Raw genomic sequence first — 19,280 nt, 5'->3', positions numbered from 1 at the left:
GTGGGGAAGTTTAATATTTCCACATTTTCCCCCAGTCTCTCATGGGGGCTGTTCTGGTTTGCTAATGCTGCCAGAATGCAAAACACCAGAAATGAGTTGGCTTTTATAAAAGGGGGTTTATTTGGTTACACACTTACAGTCTTAAGGCCATAAAGTGTCCAAGGTAATGCATCAACAATCGGGTACCTTCACTGGAAGATGGCCAGTGGTGTCCAGAAAAACCTCTGTTAGCTGGAAAGGCATGTGGCTAGTGTCTGCTCTGCAGTTCTGGTTTCAAAATGGCTTTCTCTCCAAAACGTCACTCACAGTTGCTCTTGAGGCATTTGTCCTCTCTTAGCTTGTCCGGAGCAAGAGTCTGCTTTCAAAATGTTTCTGTAAACTGCAATTCCTCTCTCAGCTCCTTGCATCCTTCAAAGTGTCAGCTGGCTATAGCAAGCTTGCTCCTTCTGTCTGAGCTTATATAGTGCTCCAGTAAGCTAATCAAGGCTCATGCTGAATGGGCGGGGCCACACCTCTGTGGAAATTATCCAATGAAAGCCCTCGCCCACAGCTGAGTGATCAAATCTTCAAAGAAACATCCAATCAGAAGTCTCCAACCCAATCAACACCAATACATTTCCTGCCCACACAAGACTGTATCAAAGATGATGGCATTTTGGGGGACATAATACATCCAAACCAGCACGGGGCTTTGCAAATACATTTTTATTCTCTGCCCAAATTACTTTGGAATGTATTGGGGTTTCACAATAACCTGTACAAACCAACAAGATCTCACTGCCTGTTTAAAGTTCCATGTAATTATGGTATTTGAGTAAAATGACCATACAAGTTAAATTATCTACTGTGCTACAGAAAATATAGATTTTGCAACAAATAAACATATCTTCTTTTGGTCTCACACAGAAGTTGAAGTTTTAAAACACAGTCAATATCGTCCTTTATCCTTTAGTCTGTCTTGCCTTAGTCCTAACCAGATCTGCTTCATTTGTATCTCTAATTGAATTCTGAACTGTTTTTCAGCTTTTTTTTTAATGGTTGCTGTATGGGATAATACTGACATTCATAGCTGCCAAACTCTAGCTCTGAGTCTCAGATATCACACAGATATTCGAGGTTTTAGGGACAGACCAGGTTATACACAAAGAACTCAGCATCTCAGAATTTAGAGACAACCATTACAACTCAGGAATAGATGTGATTGCTGTAAGAGTTTACAATCCTTTACAATAAGCCTTCCCCTAATAAACCTGTGCTCTAAGATTAAATTCTCAAGAGTTTGCACATTACAGTTAGTCTGTATTAGTGAGGCATTAAAATGTTTGTCTTTTCATTTCTGGCTTGTTTCAATTAAAATGTTGTCCTCAAGATCCATTCACCTGGTTGCATGCCTCACAACTTCATTCCTTCTTGCAGCCACTCAATATTCTATTGTATGCATACACCTTTAGGCTACCTCCATCCATTGTAAATCGTGAATACTGCCGCCATAAACACCAGTGTGCAAATGTCCATTGGTATCCCTGCTCTCAGTTCTTTCAAGTATATACCCAATAATGAGGTTGCAGGATGTTATAGCAACCCTATACTTAGCTTCTTGTGGAACCACCACACTGCCCTCCAGATGGGCTGTACCATTCTCCTTCCCCACCAATAGTGAATAGGTATATCCCTCTCTCCACATTTTCTTCAGCACTTGTTTTCCTCTGTTTATGTTTTTCCTTCTGCAATATTGTAGAGATATAGTCACATGCCATACAACTATCAGTGGTGTACAGTCAGTTCACAATATTATCATATAGTTGTGCATTCATCACCACAGTCTTTGAACACATTCATTACTCCAAAAAATTAAAATAATTATAATAAAAAGGGTAAAAGAAAAAATACAATACAATTCAATAAGAAGGTCAGACAACACCACCAACACCAAGAATCCCATATCCCTTCCTTATATTCCCCTCTTATAGACATTTAGCTTTGTTATATTGTCTTTGTTACAATTAATGGAAGCATATTACAGTACTACTGTTAATGATATACTCTAGTTTTCCTTGATTATATTTTTTCTCCAGTACCATCCCATTCTCAACACCTTGCAGAGTTGACATTAATTTGTTCTCCCACATGTAAAAACATTTTTATATTTGTACATTTAATCAACATCATTGACCACTCTAGATTTCACTAAGTTATACAGCCACAGTCTTTATCTTCTGTCTTTCCTTCTGGTGTCATACATGTCCCTAATCTTCCTCTTTCAACTTTACTCACAGTCATCTTTGTTCAGTGTACTTACAATATTGTACTACCATCATACAGTATTGTTCTATCCCTTTCTGGATCTATACAATCAGTCCTGTTGAACACTCTCCTTCAGCTTCAAATGCCTGATCTCCACCCTCTTTCTATCTCCTGATAAACTGTGTTCCCAGCTTTAACTTTCAGAGTTTGCTCATTAACATTAGTTCGTATTTGTGAAACCATACAGTACATGTCCTTTCATTTTTGGCTAATTTCACTCAACATAACATCCTCAAGTTTCATCCACGTTTTTATATGTACTGTGATTTTATTCTGTCTTACATCTGCTTAATACTCCATCAGTATGTATATACCACAGTTTGTTTATCCACTCGTTCATTGATGGACATTTGGGCTGTTTCCATCTCTTGGCAATCATGAATAATGCTGCTGTAAACATCAGTTTACAAATGTCTGTTTGTGTCTTAGCTTTCAGTTCCTCTGAGTATATACCTAGTAATTGAATTGCTGGATTATATGGCAGTTCTGTACTTAGCTTCCCGAGGAAATGACACACTGCCTTCTAGAGTGGCTGCACTATTCTACATTCCAACCAACAGTGAATAAGTGTGCTTCTTTCTCTACATCCTCTCCAGCACTTGTAATTTTCTGTTTTTTTTTTTTTAATAATGGCCATTCTAGTAGGTGTGAGACGATACCTCATTGTGGTTTTGATTTGCATTTCCCTAATAGCCAATGAAGTTGAGCATCTTTTTATATGTTTGTGAGCCTTTTGTATTTCCTCTTCAGAAAAGTCTTTTGCCCATTTGTTAATTGGGTTGTTTGTCTTTTTGTTGTTGAGTTGTAGGATCTCTTTATATATTCTGGATATTAAACCCTTATCTGATATGTGGTTTCCAAATATTGTCTCCCATTGCGTAGGCTGCCTTTTTACTTTTCTTATGAAGTTCGTTGATTTACAAAAGTGTTTAATTTTGAGGAGATCCCATTTATGTTTCTTCTTCCATTGAACATGCTTTGGGTGTAAGATCTAGGAAACCATCTCCTATCACAAGATCTTTAAGATATTTCCCTACATTTTCTTCTAAAAGTTTTATAATTTAATGTTTAGATCCACTGATCCATTCTGAGTTAATTTTTGTATAAGGTGTGAGATAGGAGACCTCTTTCATTCTTTTGGATATGCATATCCAGTTCTCCAAACACCACTTATTGAAGAGGCTGCTCTGTCCCAGTTATGATGGCTTGACTGCCTTATCAAAGATCAGTTGTCCATAAATGAGAGGATCTATTTCTGAACACTCAGTTCGATTGCATTTGTTGGTATATCTATCTTTATGTCAGTATGTTTTGACCATTAGCTTTGTAATATGCTCCCAAGTCAGTTAGTGTGAGACCTCCCACTACATTCCTCTTAAGATATTTTTGCTATTCAGGGCACCTTGCCCTTCCAAATAAATTTGGTTATTGGTTTTTCTATTTCTGCAAAGTAAGTTGTTGGGATTTTAATTGGTATTGCATTGAATCCAAAAATCGGTTTAGGTAGATGTGCCAGTTTGAGTGTATTGTGTTCCCCAAATGCCATTATCTTTGTGGTCTTGTGTGGGGCAGAAGTTTTGGTGTTGGTTGGATTTGCTTGGAGTGTGCCCCACCCAGCTGTGAGTGATGATTTTGATAAGCTGTTCCCATGGAGGCGTGGCCCCGCCCATTCAGGGTGGGCCTTGATCAGTGGAGCTATATAAATGAGCTGACTCAAAGAGAGAAAAGTGAGTGCAGCTGGGAGTGATGTTTTGAAGAGGAGCAAGCTTGCTAGAGAGGAACGTCCTGGGAGAAAGCCCTTTTGAGGCCAGAGCTTTGGAGCAGACGCCAGCTGCCTTCCTAGCTAGCAGAGGTTTTCCGGATGCCATTGGCCATCCTCCGGTGAAGGTACCCGATTGCTGGGGTGTTACCTTGGACGCTTTGTGGCCTTAAGACTGTAACTGTGTAGCGAAATAAACCCCCGTTTTATAAAAGCCTATCCATCTCTGGTGTTTTGCATTCTGCAGCATTAGCAAACTGAAACAGATTTTGGTACTGGAGAAGTGGGGTGCTTTTGCTGCTGAGTTTGCAAATACCAAACATGTTGGAACGGCTTTTTAAATGGATAAGGGGAAGTTTCTGGAATAATTGTGAGGAGCTTGATAGAAAAGGCCAAAACTGCTTTGAAGAGACTGCTTGTGGAAATATGGACTCTAAAGATACTTCTGATGAGGCCTTGAACAGAAATGAGGACTGTGTTGTTGTGAACTGGAAGAAAGACGATCCTTGTTTTAAAGTGGCAGAGAATTTGGCAAAATTGAGCCCTGGTGTCAGATGGAAGGAGGAATTTGAAAGCAACAACCTGGAATACTTAGCTGAGGAGATCTCCAGACTATGTGTGGAGGATGTATCTTGGCTTCTCCTTGCAGCTTATAGTAAAATGCGAGCAGAGAGAGATAAACTTAGAACTGAACTCTTGGGTTCAAAGAAACCAGAAGCTGATGGCTTGGAAAATTACAGGCTTCCAGGGGGTGGAATCCCAGAAGCTACAGCCCAGTGTGAGGATATAACCAAACATGGAACCCTGCTGCCATTTCAGTACAAGCCAAGATTGAAAAAGGAGTTAAGCAGAAAGGATTTGTGGAAAGTCCTATTGTCTAATGGCTTTGACCCCTGTGTGCTTCATGCAAAGCCAACAGAAGTTTTGCGAGATCTTTATAGACAGAGCAATTGCCGGTCTGGACTGGAGGAGACAGACAAGGAACAAACTGAAGGAAAAATTTCTTCAAAGACAGAGCCATGGAGGTTGAGGTCTGGAGTCAAGAGGTTTAGGGCTGGGAGAGTGGAGCCGCCCACACGCATGGAAAGGGTGAGTTTGCCCTGGAGGTCGAGGGCGGGCTTTCCGCCTCGATGCTCTGGAAGAGTTTTGCCACCTCAGGTCCCAAAGAGGGTGGAGCACATTTCCAGGGAATTGGGGAGAGCCTGGCTGCCACCCCACTGTTCTGAAGGGGTTGAGCGTGTGCCCCAGAGATGGAAAGGAATCCGGGAGCTGCCCCAACATTTGAGGAGGGTGGGGCTGAGAAGGTGGTCTCCCCAGTGTGTGGATATGTTGGAGCACTCACCCAAGCATTTGGAGAGGAAACAGCTGCCAAAAAGGCCCTTGGGAAGGGTTAGACTCCCGCTCTCTCAAGCCCCAAGGATGCAACGTTGTTCTGTTAATGACTCTCAGACTTTGAAATCTAATGGAGTTTGTCCTGCGGGTTTTAGGAACTGTTTTGCTCCTGTTAACCCTGTTTTCCTTACTGTTTCTCCTTATGGCAATGGAAATGTTTATCCTATGAATGTCTCTCCTTTGTATATTGGGAGCACATGACTTGTTCTAAGTTCACAGATCCATAGCTAAGGAAATATTGTGCCTTGGGACTGACCACGCCTAAATTGATTTTGATGGGATTTTGTGCTTAACTTTTGTTACTGAAATGATTTAAGTTTTTGTGATATTGTGATGAAATGAATGTATTTTGTATTTGGAAAGATAGTGTCATTTTGGGGTCCAGGGGGTGGAATGTGCCGGTTTGAGTGTATTGTGTCCCCCAAATGCCATTATCTTTGTGGTCTTCTGTGGGGCAGAAGTTTTGGTGTTGGTTGGATTTGCTTGGAGTGTGCCCCATCCAGCTGTGAGTGATGATTTTGATGAGCTGTTCCCATGGAGGCGTGGCCCTGCCCATTCAGGGTGGGCCTTGATCAGTGGAGCTATATAAATGAGCTGACTCAAAGAGAGAAAAGTGAGTGCAGCTGGGAGTGATGTTTTGAAGAGGAGCAAGCTTGCTGGAGAGGAACGTCCTGGGAGAAAGCCGTTTTGAGGCTGGAGCTTTGGAGCAGACGCCAGCTGCCTTCCTAGCTAGCAGAGGTTTTCCGGACACCATTGGCCGTCCTCCAGTGAAGGTACCCGATTGCTGAGGTGTTACCTTGGATGCTTTGTGGCCTAAAGACTGTAACTGTGTAGTGAAGTAAACCCCCGTTTTATAAAAGCCTATCCATCTCTGGTGTTTTGCATTCTGCAGCTTATAGCAAACTAGAACAGTAGAATTGACATCTTAACTATATTTAGTCTTCCAATCTATGAACATGGTATGTTCTTCTGTTTTTTTAGGTCCTGTTTGATTTCTTTTAGCTATTTCATGTAGTTTTCTGTGTATAGGTCTTTTGTGGCCTTGGTTAAGTTTATTCCTAAATACTTGATTCTTTTGTTTGCTATTGTAAATAAATTTTTTTTCTTGATTTCCTCTTCATGTTGCTCATTACTGGTATATAGGAACACTACTGATTTTTCATGTTGACCTTGTACCCTGCCACTTTGCTGTGTTCATTTATTAGCTCTAATAGTTTTGCTGTAGATTTTCCTGAATTTTTTATTTATAGGATCATGTCATCTGCAAACAATGAAAGTTTTACTTCTTCCTCTCCAATTTGGATGCCTTTTATTTATTTTTCTTTCCTAATTGCTCTAGCTAGAACTTCTAGCACAGTGTTGAATAACAATGGTGACAGTGGGCATCCTTGTCTTTTTCCTGATCTTAGAGGGAAAAATATTTACTTATGTAATCACCTTAAGTGCTGTTATCAAGTTTAAGAAATTTAACATTGATATAAAGCTTATGTTCCATATTCTAATTGTTTTTTATGTCTCAGTAATGTCCTTTTGAGCTTTTTCTCTTCCATTCTTAAATACCATCCAGTATCATGTATTGCATTTAATTGTCATTATCGCTTTAGTTTCTCTTTCTTTTTTCTTAAATTGTGGAAATATATATACACCATAAATCTTCCAATCCCAAGTATACCATTCAGTGGGATTAATCACATTCACAGTGTTGCAGTACCCTCAGCATCCGTTACTAGAACTTTCTCTTTACCCAAAACAGAAACTATACATTTTGCATTAATTCCCATTGCCCCATCCCCACCCCTGCTAACCTGTACTCTTACTTTCCGTTTCTGAGTTTGTATATTCTCTGATTTTTTTTTGGTTATTGAGGAGCTTAAATTGTACATCCTAAATCTGTAAAAGTCTCGTTGGCTTTGATACCAACTTAACTTCAATAGCATACACAAACCATGTTCCTATACCCCTCTGGCCCTCCACCTTTATGTAATTGTCACAAATTACATATTTATATATTATGAATCCAAAACCACTGATTTATCATTACATTTTATGCATTTGCCTTTACATCCTATGGGAAGTAAAAAGTGAGTTAAAAATAAAAAAACAATCATACTGGTATTTGTATTTACCTACATTTATTATCTTTACTGGAGATTTTTATTTCTTCATGTGGCTTTGAAACAACTTTTTATTTAAAAGGATATTTCCAATGGTAAGAATGTGGAGAAATTGGAACACTTATGCATTGCTAGTGGAAATGTAAAATGGTATAGCTACTGTGGGAGACAGTTTGATGGTTCCTCAAAAAGTTAAACATAGAATTAACATTAGACCTAGCAATTCAGCTCCTTGGTATATACCCAAAAGAATTGAAAATGGGGACTCCAACAGTTACTTGTATGTACCAATGTCCATCCCAGCATTATTTACGGTAACCAAAAAATGGAAACAACCCAAGTGTCCATCAGCATATGAATGGATCAACAAAATGTGTTATATACATACAATGGAATATTTTTCAGCCATAAAAATGAAGTTCTGATAACATGCTACAATATGGATGAACCTTGAAAACATAAGTGAAATAAGCCAGACCCAAAAGGACAAATATTTTGTAATGTGCTGTATGATTACACTTACATGAAATATATGGAATAGGCAAATTCATAGAGAAAGAAAGATTACAGGTTACCAGGAGCTGGGTGGAGAGAAGAGTGGGATGTTATTGCTTAATGGGTACAGAGTTTCTGTTTGGGATAATGAAAAAATTTTGGAAATGGATAGTAGTGATGGTTGCACAACATTGTGAATAATAATGCCACTGAATTGTACAGTTAAACATGGTTAAAATGACAGATTTTATGTTCTTGTCATGTAATACATGTTTATACATTGTGAGTCCTAAACCACTGATTTCTCATTACATTTGAGATCCTTTTGGAAGTAAAAAGTGCAGTTACAAACCAAAAACACAATAGTACTGGCATTTATATTTACACATGCTATTACTCTCATCAGAGATCTTTATTTCTTCATGCTGCTTTGATCTGTTGTCTATTGTCCATTCCTTTCAATCTGCAGAAAACTCTTCAGCACCTCTCGTAGGGTTGGTCAGTCTAGTGCTGATGAACTCCCTTAGCTTTTGTTTATCTGGAAATGTCTTAATTCCTCCCTCTTTTTTGATAGACTATTTTGCTGGATATAGAATTCTTGGTTGGCCATTTTTTTGCTTTCAGTACTTGAATATATCTTCCCACTGTCTTATTGCCTACATGGTTTCTCATGAAAAATCAGTACTGAATTTTATAAAGGCTCCCTTCTCTGTGATGTGTTGCTTGTCTCTTGCAGCTTTCAGAATTCTGTCTTTATCTTTGGCATTCAGCAGTTTGATTGTGTGGTGTGGGTGGCAAATTTATGTTATATATATTTTACTACGATAAATGTTTTTAAAATAGCCAAAAAAATTTTTTTTTCCCCAAAAGATGTACTGTAGTATCTCTTTAGAGAACTTGTATCACAGAATTTTTACCATATTTGCTTTTGGTTCAACTGAAGGTATGAATCCTACCATTTGGCAGTTACAATGCTGAATATTTAAGGAAATGATGCTAGTGGGGGTGATTTATTTTCTATATTTAAAGCATAACAGCCAGTCAATAGAACCACTCACAAAAAATATTGAAAAAGCATTTTATTTCATTGTAGGCAATACCCATAGAGACAGTATAATGCAGGATTAGGAGAAGGTTGCAATTAGGCTTTGAAGATGGACCTCATATCACTTCAGGCAAAACTAGCACTCCTCATTCTCACTTGAGTCTAAATATAGAATTGGTGGCATTATTACCTATAATGTACTTAGAAAAATGCTTGAAATTTAAATCTGATGAGCTAAATTTTTCTCAGCCTCTAAAATGGCACTAATAAAGAGAAAAATTGTTTTTTTTTTTTTTTTTTTTTTTTTGTGCTCAGAACTTTACCCAGTGACTGCTCAGTTGGGATTGTGTGTATTGTTTTCAGTAATGACCTGTGTATTGCTAATTTTAGAACAAAGTGACATGGAAGTTCTTAACTTTACACAGGTTGGAATTGAATCTTTTTTCCTGGAGTTGAGTTCTCTCACAATCCAATACTTCTTTGCATCAAGGACAAGTGAAAGATTAGGTTTCTTTTCCTTTTTGATGGAAAAACTATACTTGCTTTTGCTGTGCCCTGGCATTATTCACTTTTATTTTGCATTTGGTTTCTGGAGAAAGGGTCCCTGAATGAGCCTGCTTTCACAGGAAAGACAGTTGAGTAAACATACTTTCTTGGGGATGTTTTACCTGTATGATTGTGTTAAGAATTTTTTTATTTGCTTCTGTCATCTACCTTGTTCATTATAAATTCAAAGATTGGCCTCAATTCTTTTATGTTTTTAGATAAAGGTTCATCTTTTATTCTTGCTTTAGTGCCTTTGGATTTGATTTGTGGTTTACTTATATCTATCCTATTTTTAATAGTCTCTTTCCCAGAGCAGATACATCACAAAGCTTCTTTTCTAAATATTTTAGGAATGTATTGATTATGCTAGGTATCCTTAGCTTTCTTTTGTTATTTTCATTCAGAATAGCAAAGGTTTCTCTGGAAGCTTAACAGCAGAACTATCAAGTCAAAATGCCTTTAGGATTGTGTGGAGAAGGAAATTTCCACTACTGTCTAACAATATGGAATATATGTTTTTAGACCAGATGCATTTCTTCTATGACTGCTAGTTACTGTCTTTTGCATCTTTTCCCTTTTGGCTATTTGTCTTTTTCTTTGACTTGTAAAAGTTCTTTGTATACTGCAGCCCTTAACTCTTTTTCATAAATTTTGCAAATATTAAGACTATGAATATTAAGTGAGAAAGCAAACTATTGCAACAAATGCTAATCCAAGATAGAGTTTGGTTAAATTGTTTAATTTTTTGCCTTGGTTATTTGAGCATCTTTTGTCACTCTCCTTCCAAACAAAGATGCATAGAAAGGCTCCTTCTGTCTGAAGTAAAGTGTTGGCTCTGTGTTGGTTATAATTTGCGTTTTTTGGCTGGCACAGCCTTCTTTTTGTTTTCTGTCTTCTGACAGATTATAGGATTGTGGGAAAACAGCGCCCAGGACTTTTTCAGGAACTGTGCCATTTTATCTACAGGAGAAGCCATTGGCTTTGGTACTAGAAAAGAATTGGCTTTGCATTTAAAAATGCCAAATCATGCTTGATTCACAAGTTTGCTATCATTTTGTGTCTGTGTGTGTGAAACTTTTTCAGCATGTTGGCTTTTCCTTTTTAAACCATGTGTTTCCCATCAGTATGAGAAGATAACAACTGTCCCTTCTCTCCAACTCACCTTCACCCCTCACCCCCAACCCAGACATCCCAAACCATAGCAAGAGATGCAGCAGTCATTTTGATGATTAGGTAAAAATGTACCATGGAAGTGTTTCCATTGCCCTTAAGATGACTTTGAGCATTAATTTTGGTTTATCAGTTGAAGTCTTAGTCTTTCCTATGGAAGCTTGAATTAGGTGTGGAAATGATTTGCCAACCACGATGTCTCTTTACAGAGGTTTTTCAAAGGCATCAGTGAAGGCTAATTGTCAGACTACTCTATGTCCTAATTTGGGAAACTTAATTTGTATAAGGCAGAGCACATTAAGGAAACTTACTCACTTACCCTTGACATGTTTCAGTGGAGTCTGGTATAATTTATCCAGATTTCAAATGAGAATTTGTTATCACTTAAGCAGTCTTACCTTCAGTTTTATCTGTTACCTTCTTGCTGTTTAAACTGTGTACAATTGATATCGAAACTTAGCCAGTGGGATATTTTAGCATATATTAAATGGTTATATTTAGCACCAGATAACGCCTCTATGTTCTGTTAGTAACAGTTTAAAGATACCATCTAGGTATAGGTTATTTTTATTTAGATTAAGATGAGGAGGATTGTTAATAGGAGAATAAGCCAGTTTGGATAGGCTGGTTTGTTGGGGTGAATTATGATATGGACACATACTGTTCCTCTTCCTGTCAGATATGCTTTTCCTCTTCCCCCTCCTCAACCTTTGGCCCCAAACCTGCAGCCTCCCAAAGGCTGGGGTTTGGTTCTGTACTCTTCTGCATTCTCTGTTGTAGTTAGTTTTCTTTTTTTACTGGTGTATCAGCCTCACTAGACTAAGCACCTTAAAGACAGAGACTATATCTTATTCATCTTTTTGTCCTTGGGGTCTAATAGAGCTCCTAGCATATAGAAATGCAATAAATATTTGTTGATATGAATAAATGAATGAATAAAGTACAATCCCAAAGATACAGTGAATGAATTTTACACTTCCCTCTAGTGTCTGAAAGAAAAAGTGCAAGTTTTAAATATGTTCACGAATATGTTGATACATTGAAATAATAGTTCAAGGATTTGCTTTTTGTGTTGTTAGTAAACTATCACATTTCCTTTTTTCGGTCCTGCTGTTCTCTTTAAGTATGGTGAATAATAATCTCTGCTATGTGTCATTTTTTTTAACGTTTTATTTTGAAAGACTTTCAAACCTCATGACAATTACAAAAAGAATACAACCCCCTTACAGAGAACTCCAACATACCCCTACCCCACCAGACAGACTTTCTACCTATTTGTCTATTTATCAAACCATTTTCTGAACACGAGTGTAGGTTATATACATTATGCTCCTTGAACATGTAATACTGCCATGTACATTTCCAAAAAACAAAGATACTCACTTACATAACCATGTTAAGTGCAGTTACCAAGTTTAAGAAATTTAACATTGATATAAAGCTTACAGTCTTTATTCCAGTTTTTTTTCATGTGTTCCAACAACATCCCTTTGAGCCTTTTCTCCTCCCTTGTTAGATCCCATCCAGGATCATGCATTGTATTTAACTGTCATTGTCTCTTTAGTTCCTCCTTTTTTTAAAATCAGTATCCTCACTACCTACCATTACTAAATCTTTTCCGCCTAAATAGAAACTCTATACCCATTATGTATTAAATCCCTGAACCCCCTGCCTCTGGCAACCTGAACTCTTATTTTCTGTCTCTATGAGCTTGCATATTCTCCCCCATTTTCCTTGTAGCTACCATGGGGCTTAAATTTAACTTCCTAAATCTATATTCTTGGTATCTTGTTTTCTTTGATACCAACTTAACTTCATTAGTATACACAAACTGTGTTCCTTTATTCCTCTTTCCCTCCACCTTTGTGTAGTTCTTGTCACAAATTGAATTTTTATACATTATGAGTTCATAACCACTGATCCATCATATTTTATGCATTTTCCTTTTAGATCCTGTAGGATGTAAAAAATGGATTTACAAACCAAAAATACAGTAGTATTGGCATTTGTATTTACTGATGTCATAACTCTCACTGGAGATTTTTTATTTCTTCATTCAGCTTCAATCTGTTGTCTACTTTCCAGTCCTTTCAACCTGCAGAAAACTCTTTAGCAATCTCTTATAAGGCCTGTTTAGTGGTGATAAACTCCTAGAGCTTTTCTTTATCTGGGAATGTCTTAATCCCTTCCTCTTTTGAAAGACAGTTTTGCTGGATATAGAAGTCTTGGCTGACCATTTTTTGCTTTCAGCACTTTAAATATGTCTTCCCACTGCCTTCTTGCTTCCATGGTTTCCAATGAGAAATCAACCCTTAATATTTTGAGGCTCTCTTGTATGTGATAAATTGCTTATCTCTTGAGGCTTTCAGAATTCTCTCTTTATCTTTAGCATTTGACAGTTTGATTATAATATGCTGCAGCATTTGTCTGTTTGGGTTTATCTTGGAATCCGTTGAGTGTCTCAGAAGGGTATATTTATGTCTTTCATTAAATTTGGGAGTTTTCAACTATTACTTCTTTGAATATTCTCTCTGTCCCTTTCTCTCTCTCTCCTCTTCTAGGACTCCCACAATGTCATATTGGTATACTTGATGGTGCCTCACGTGTTCCTAAGCTCTTAACTTTTCTTCATTCTTTCTTCTTTCCACTCTTTAGACCGAATGATATCAATTATCTTGTCTTCAGGTTCTCTGCTAGCTCCAATTTGCTATTAAACCCCTCTAGGGAATTTTTAATGTTACTGTGGTCTTCAGCTTTGTTTGCTTCTTCTTCATAATTTTTATCCCCTTACTGATATTATCTTTGTGTTCATCTATCATTTTCCTGATTTCCTTTAGTTCTTTGTCCATGTTGTACCTTAGCTCTTTGAGCAAATTTAGGACCATTTATAAACAAGTCTTTGTCTGTTATGTCCTAGGTCTGGTCCTCCAAATTGATGGTTTCTAATGCTTTAATCCTCTTTGCCTGGGCCATTGCATCCTGTTTTTTTGTATGTTTTGTAAGCTTTTGTTGAGACCTGGACATTCTGATATTTTAATATATTGTTGATGGCATTTGTTCCTTAAGTTTGTATCCACCTACTTCATGATAGAACTTTATCTGAAAACCAGGAGGTGACAAAAACACTAAAAGAAGGAAAAAAATAAAACACCTTTCCCAGTCTTTGCAGATTGATTTGTACAGTTGCTCTCCTTCAGGGCTTATCCAAACAATGTGTTTAAAGAATAGCTCTAGGCTATTTAGAGAAAGCATAGGAACCTCCCTGATTGCTTTGGGCCTGGATGTATGGCCCTAGGAATTCCCCTATTTAAGTCTGAGTGCCCCTTCTTCCCTAGGAAAATTTCCTCACAGTCCCTGGCACTGCACTGAATGCCCCGCCCCAGCTTGACTACTTTCTCACAGCGCTCTGTAGGAGAGCTCTGTAAACTGCCTTCTACATGCAGGGCAACTTCTGGGAGAGCAAGCCCCTCAGCAGATTGGGCCAGACAAACATGTTTGTGCACGAGGGTTTCTCGGCTCCCTCTGGAACCAGGTCCAGGGATCTGCACTGGGAGTGCCAGCCGGCTCTGCGTCAAGCACATGAAGGAGAAGGGGCATGCCAGGGTGCCATGAGATACTACAACTTTTAAGTGGCCTTTGTCTTGATTTGGCCCTCACCCTGTTACTACAGTCCATTAAATGAGAAAGATTTTTCTGCCAGTTTTTGTTGGTTGTTCAAAACTTCTGGGCCGGATTGGGGGGAGGGGCAGGGTGTTGCAGAGGCTCGAAGCACCTTAAGCTGTCATCTTGATGGGGCAGGGCCTTACAGGTTTTTGAATTCTATAAAATGTCTCCTAGCAGGTCTTTATAGGGGAAAATGCCTTTCTAGAGTGTTTATGTTTCTATTCAGGTTAGATCATTTTAACTATTTTGTTTGCTATTCAGTTCTACAAAAACTGTATACTTATTGGAGTAAATTAGGTATCAGAGCCACTTTTTCTTTTTCTTTTCTTTTCTTTTTTTTGCTTTTATAAATGTCATTTGGGAAATTTGCAAAATAGGCTACAAAATAGACTATCGGGAAATATTTAGATGCAGTGATTAGACTAGATGGATGTTATCTGAACTAGTTTTCAGTCCAGCCCATTAATAATTTTCTGCTATTTCTGAGAGCTCATGTGTTAGTTTTAATATCTTTTTCTGATTATAAAAGAAAGACATGATTAACATAAAAAGTTTAGAAACTAAAAAAGAAAATAAAAATAATTTGTAATTCTTCCACTCAGCTAATTGGGTTGATCGTAAAGTTTTGATAATGGATGGTGGTGATGCTAGCGCAACATTGTGAATATAATTAACAACACTGAATTATATATTTGAGTGTGGTTAAAAGGGGAAATTTTAGTTTGTATATATGGTACTAGAAGAAAAATTTTTAAAAATCTCATAGGACTGTACAACACATGAACCCTGTTATAAACAGTGGACTACAGTTAACAGTATAACTATAAAATGTTCTTTCATGAATTGTAACTACACTAATGCAAAGTGTTAATGATAGGATGGTATATTGGAACTCTGTATTTTATGCATTATTTTTCTGTAAACCTATAACTTCTCTAATAAAAAAACTTAAAAATTACAAAATTGCTACCTGTTTTTTTATTTTTGTAAAGATCAAATAAAGCAAATATAAAAACTTAAAAAAAATTTCAACTTCACTCCTCCCTACCTCCCTACTCTCAGAGGTAACCACTGTTGACAGATTGGTGTGTATACTTCTAGAAATTTTCTTGGACCTACAGACATATCAGACATATATAATATTCATATGTGCTTAAAAAATAGATGTGATCATTTTATAATACAATCTGAAACTTTTTTTAAAGACTTTATTGGGATATAAAAACATATGGAAAAATGCACATATCCTAAGTGTACACCTCTGAATTTTCCCAAAATGAACATGTCTATGTAAGTAGCTCCCAGATCAAGAAATAACATTACTAGCCCTCTTGAAGCTCTTCCTATTGATTTTTCCATGACTGGTGAAGCACAGAGAATAGATAAGTATAGAACTTGGTTAATTATTCTGTCTTGGAAATGAATGAAGAAAGTTATTAAAGGCTTTAGCTTTGGTGGCTGTTATGAGAACTTGAGAGTCATTTAAGTGGTCTCTTGGACCATTCTTTAGCTATAGATTACTGGTTTAAATATTGAGTACTGTAACTGTGTATGCCTTACAGTGCATGCACTATGAGAAAGGGAGAAGATACAAAAACAAATATAATTCAAACTTTGAGGTTACTTTCTAATTAGAAAGACAATCCATATACTAAACAACAGAACAATTAAGTACTGAATTCTCTGGTAGTGATTCAGAAAAGGAGTAATTGCTGACAGCATCAAAGAAGGCTCCACAATGCAGGTGGAATTTGAGCGGGACCTTGAAGAATGGGTAGGATGTAAATGGGATGGTTGTTATAAAAGCGTAAGTCAAGGCTTGAATGTAGAAATTGATGATTCAGAGACATTGAGCAAACAGACCAGACTGACTAGTATGGGGAGAACATGTTGAAGAAAGTTAAGAGAGTAAGTTTGGTAACATAGGGTAGTGCAGATTATGGAACATATTAGAACCAGAGAGTGGGAGCTTGGCTGGATGACATAGGCAGAGAGCCATCATATAGCACAGTAGACAGGAGTATTGGCTTTGGAGCCAGGAATATTCAAGTTCTAATAGACTTATCCATTTTCCAGTTGTGTGAGACCTAGAGAAGATTGTTCAACCTCTCTGGATCTGTTTCTTCATAAATAAAAATGGAGAAAATATCTATTTCAAAGGTTTGTTATGATGGTAAAATAACAACATAGTTGTTGGCACAAGGCCTTGCATCAGGTAAATGTGCAATAAATTGAACTGTTTTCTGTAGTTCTTAAGAAGAACAATTGGATGAAAGCAGTGATATGTGCAGTGAGGGAGACTAGCAAGAAATTATAGTTACCCACAGAGATGTAGTGATACATAACGATTTTTGTTAGGGTAGTGGTAGTAAGTTGGAAAGGGTAATTTTGATAGACATGAAAATAAACTGGACTTGACCTCCTACTTTTAGGAAGAAATGTTTTGGGGGCTCCCCTCTTTTTTTTTTTTTAATTCTTTTTGTGTGTATGGTAACATATGAAACGTAAAATTTGCCATTTTAACCATTTTTATGTGTACAGTTCAGTGGTGTTAATTACATTTACAATGCTGTGCTACCATCACCACCATCTGTCACCTAAACTTTCATCACCCCAAACAGAAACTCTGTACCCATTTAGCAATAACTTCCTATTCCCTCTCTTCTCAACCCCTGGTAACTTGTAATCGATTTACTATCTCGATAAATTTGTTTATTCTAGGTTACGTATAAGTAGAATCATACAGTTTTTGTCTTTTCATGTCTGGCTTCGTACTTAACATAATGTTTTCAAGTTTCATCCATGTTGTACCATATATCAGAACTTCATTCCTTTTTTTAATAGCTGAATAATATTCTGCACCTATATACCACATTTTGTTTATTCATCTTTGGATGGACACTTGGATTTTTTCCAACCCCTGTGATCTTTTATTAACAGTTACAATCCCTCTGTGGTATCTTGGACTGTATGGGTACTTTTGGCAAGAGGAATTTGACTTTTAAATTTCAGTTAACGTATTAGAATCCCCCAAGAGTTCTTTATTTATATTTTGGAAGAGAATATTAGAAGTTTGTCTGAATTATCTAGTTGTGAAGCACATTTGTGATAATAATGGTGAGACTGGTATGTTCTTTTTTTGATGCCTTGGCAAGTTAATTGGTTCATGCATGCTCTAGTAAGGATTTAATTTTTAGTTTCTGTATAATCCTTAAATAGAAAAAAAAAGTCTTTATCAACAAGGCCAGAGTCTGAAAGAAGGTATTGACACAGAACTTTCCCTTGGACATCAAGATAATAGTACCTTTTAGGTCAGCTATTTTTTACACAGTAACTTCTTGAAGTATTGTTTAGTTATTTTAATATAGAAAATGCCAGGGAATTGCTAAATGATGTAGAGGATTGCTAAATGATGTAGAGGAGTTATAACTGCTTTTGTGCTTTTGGGAGCTTTTGTTTGAGGTCACTGGACGTTAGGAAGGGGTTGGCCTTGTCTGATAGCTAATCTGGTAGATTTTTATGGACATAATCTAAATTAATGAAAAATTTTCACATTTTGTTCTTTTCATATGAAGCCTAATAAAAACTAGCCTGGAAACACCAAATGCAGTTCCTCTATAAATCTGTTTAAGCCAGAGTCCTTTAATTCCGGAAAATGAGCTGGCTTTAAAATGGGTATGTCTTACAGCTCCTTTTCCATTTTCCAAGAAGACTGAGTTCCATATAAAAATGAGCTATTTACATTTAAAGTCTTTTATTATTATTTTTTTTAAATTATTTTTATTATAGTAGTACTTGGGAACTAAGCCTGGTTGTAGAGTGTGATGTAGATATTTACCATCTTACAGTTGCAAAATCTCTGTGGATATAAATGATAATCTAGGTAAAGCTTGTCTTCCCCAACCCACATTTTATTTGGTTTTCTTGAATGAACTCCATGTACTGCTCCATCACTACGACTAAGAAGATAACCTGCAGTCTTTCGCATATTCCATCCCAGCAGTGTTATGCCCCCAAAGTTGGTAATGGTGATTGAAGTGCTGGCACAATCTGCCAGTTATGCAGCGGCCTGCCGCGTACTCAGAATTTCTTCTAATACTAGGTTTGAACAAGATTTAAGTGTTTGCTTCCTAATTGTGCTGAAACCTGCTAAGCGAGTGGTTGTCTCGGGTTTAAATGGACGTAGGGTTTAAATGGACGTAGGTGTCTTGTTTCTGAACCAGAAAGGAGCCAGCTGTGTGTGTGTGTGTGTGTTTGGTTTGCTTGTTTTTGCAGATGATTTGATGTAGTCCCTCCTTCCTCACCCCATCAACTTCCAGATACATACCTTTCCAATACGCCCCCCTTCCCTTAATTTCTGCGTCACGGGAAGCAGGATTTTCCGACCAGGAGAATAGATGTGCGTAGCAGATCTAATATGCAAACCTAAATCTGTTCACGGTTATGAGAGAGTGCAGTTGATTAGTCTGAAAAAGAAGGGCGAGGCAAAGAGAGGCCTGGGGAGCATCTTTTTGCTGTTGGCGCTCGGTGGCAATTGCTGTGGGAGTCTGAGGCAGTCTGGGCGGGATCGACCAGATGAGGGTCACACCAAGTACCCAGGAAGAGAGTGGGCGGGGGAGCGGGGAGAGCGGGCACAGCATCACCTGGCCCGGCTGCGGGATGGGGGCCAGGAGAGACGCGGGGCAGCGCTAACAAAGAGGAGCCGCACCGGGGCGGGGACCGGGGCCGTGGGTAGCTGGCCTATCCCCCGCGGCTGACCTCTCGGTGGGCCTCCCCAGTTGGCTGTTTGGCG

The 19,280-nt window shown here is 37.8% G+C and overlaps 1 protein-coding gene across 4 annotated transcripts in view; it reads left to right on the top strand.

The window, feature by feature from the left end:
• Positions 1-19,280, top strand: part of FAM222B (family with sequence similarity 222 member B) — a 77,411-nt gene that overhangs the window by 20,094 nt on the left and 38,037 nt on the right. The gene's annotated exons all lie outside the window — the stretch shown is intronic.

The sequence above is a fragment of the Choloepus didactylus genome, chromosome 18 (genome assembly GCF_015220235.1).
Source record: "Choloepus didactylus isolate mChoDid1 chromosome 18, mChoDid1.pri, whole genome shotgun sequence".
Lineage (NCBI taxonomy): Eukaryota > Metazoa > Chordata > Mammalia > Pilosa > Megalonychidae > Choloepus > Choloepus didactylus.
This window is presented reverse-complemented; position numbering and strand designations above follow the sequence as displayed.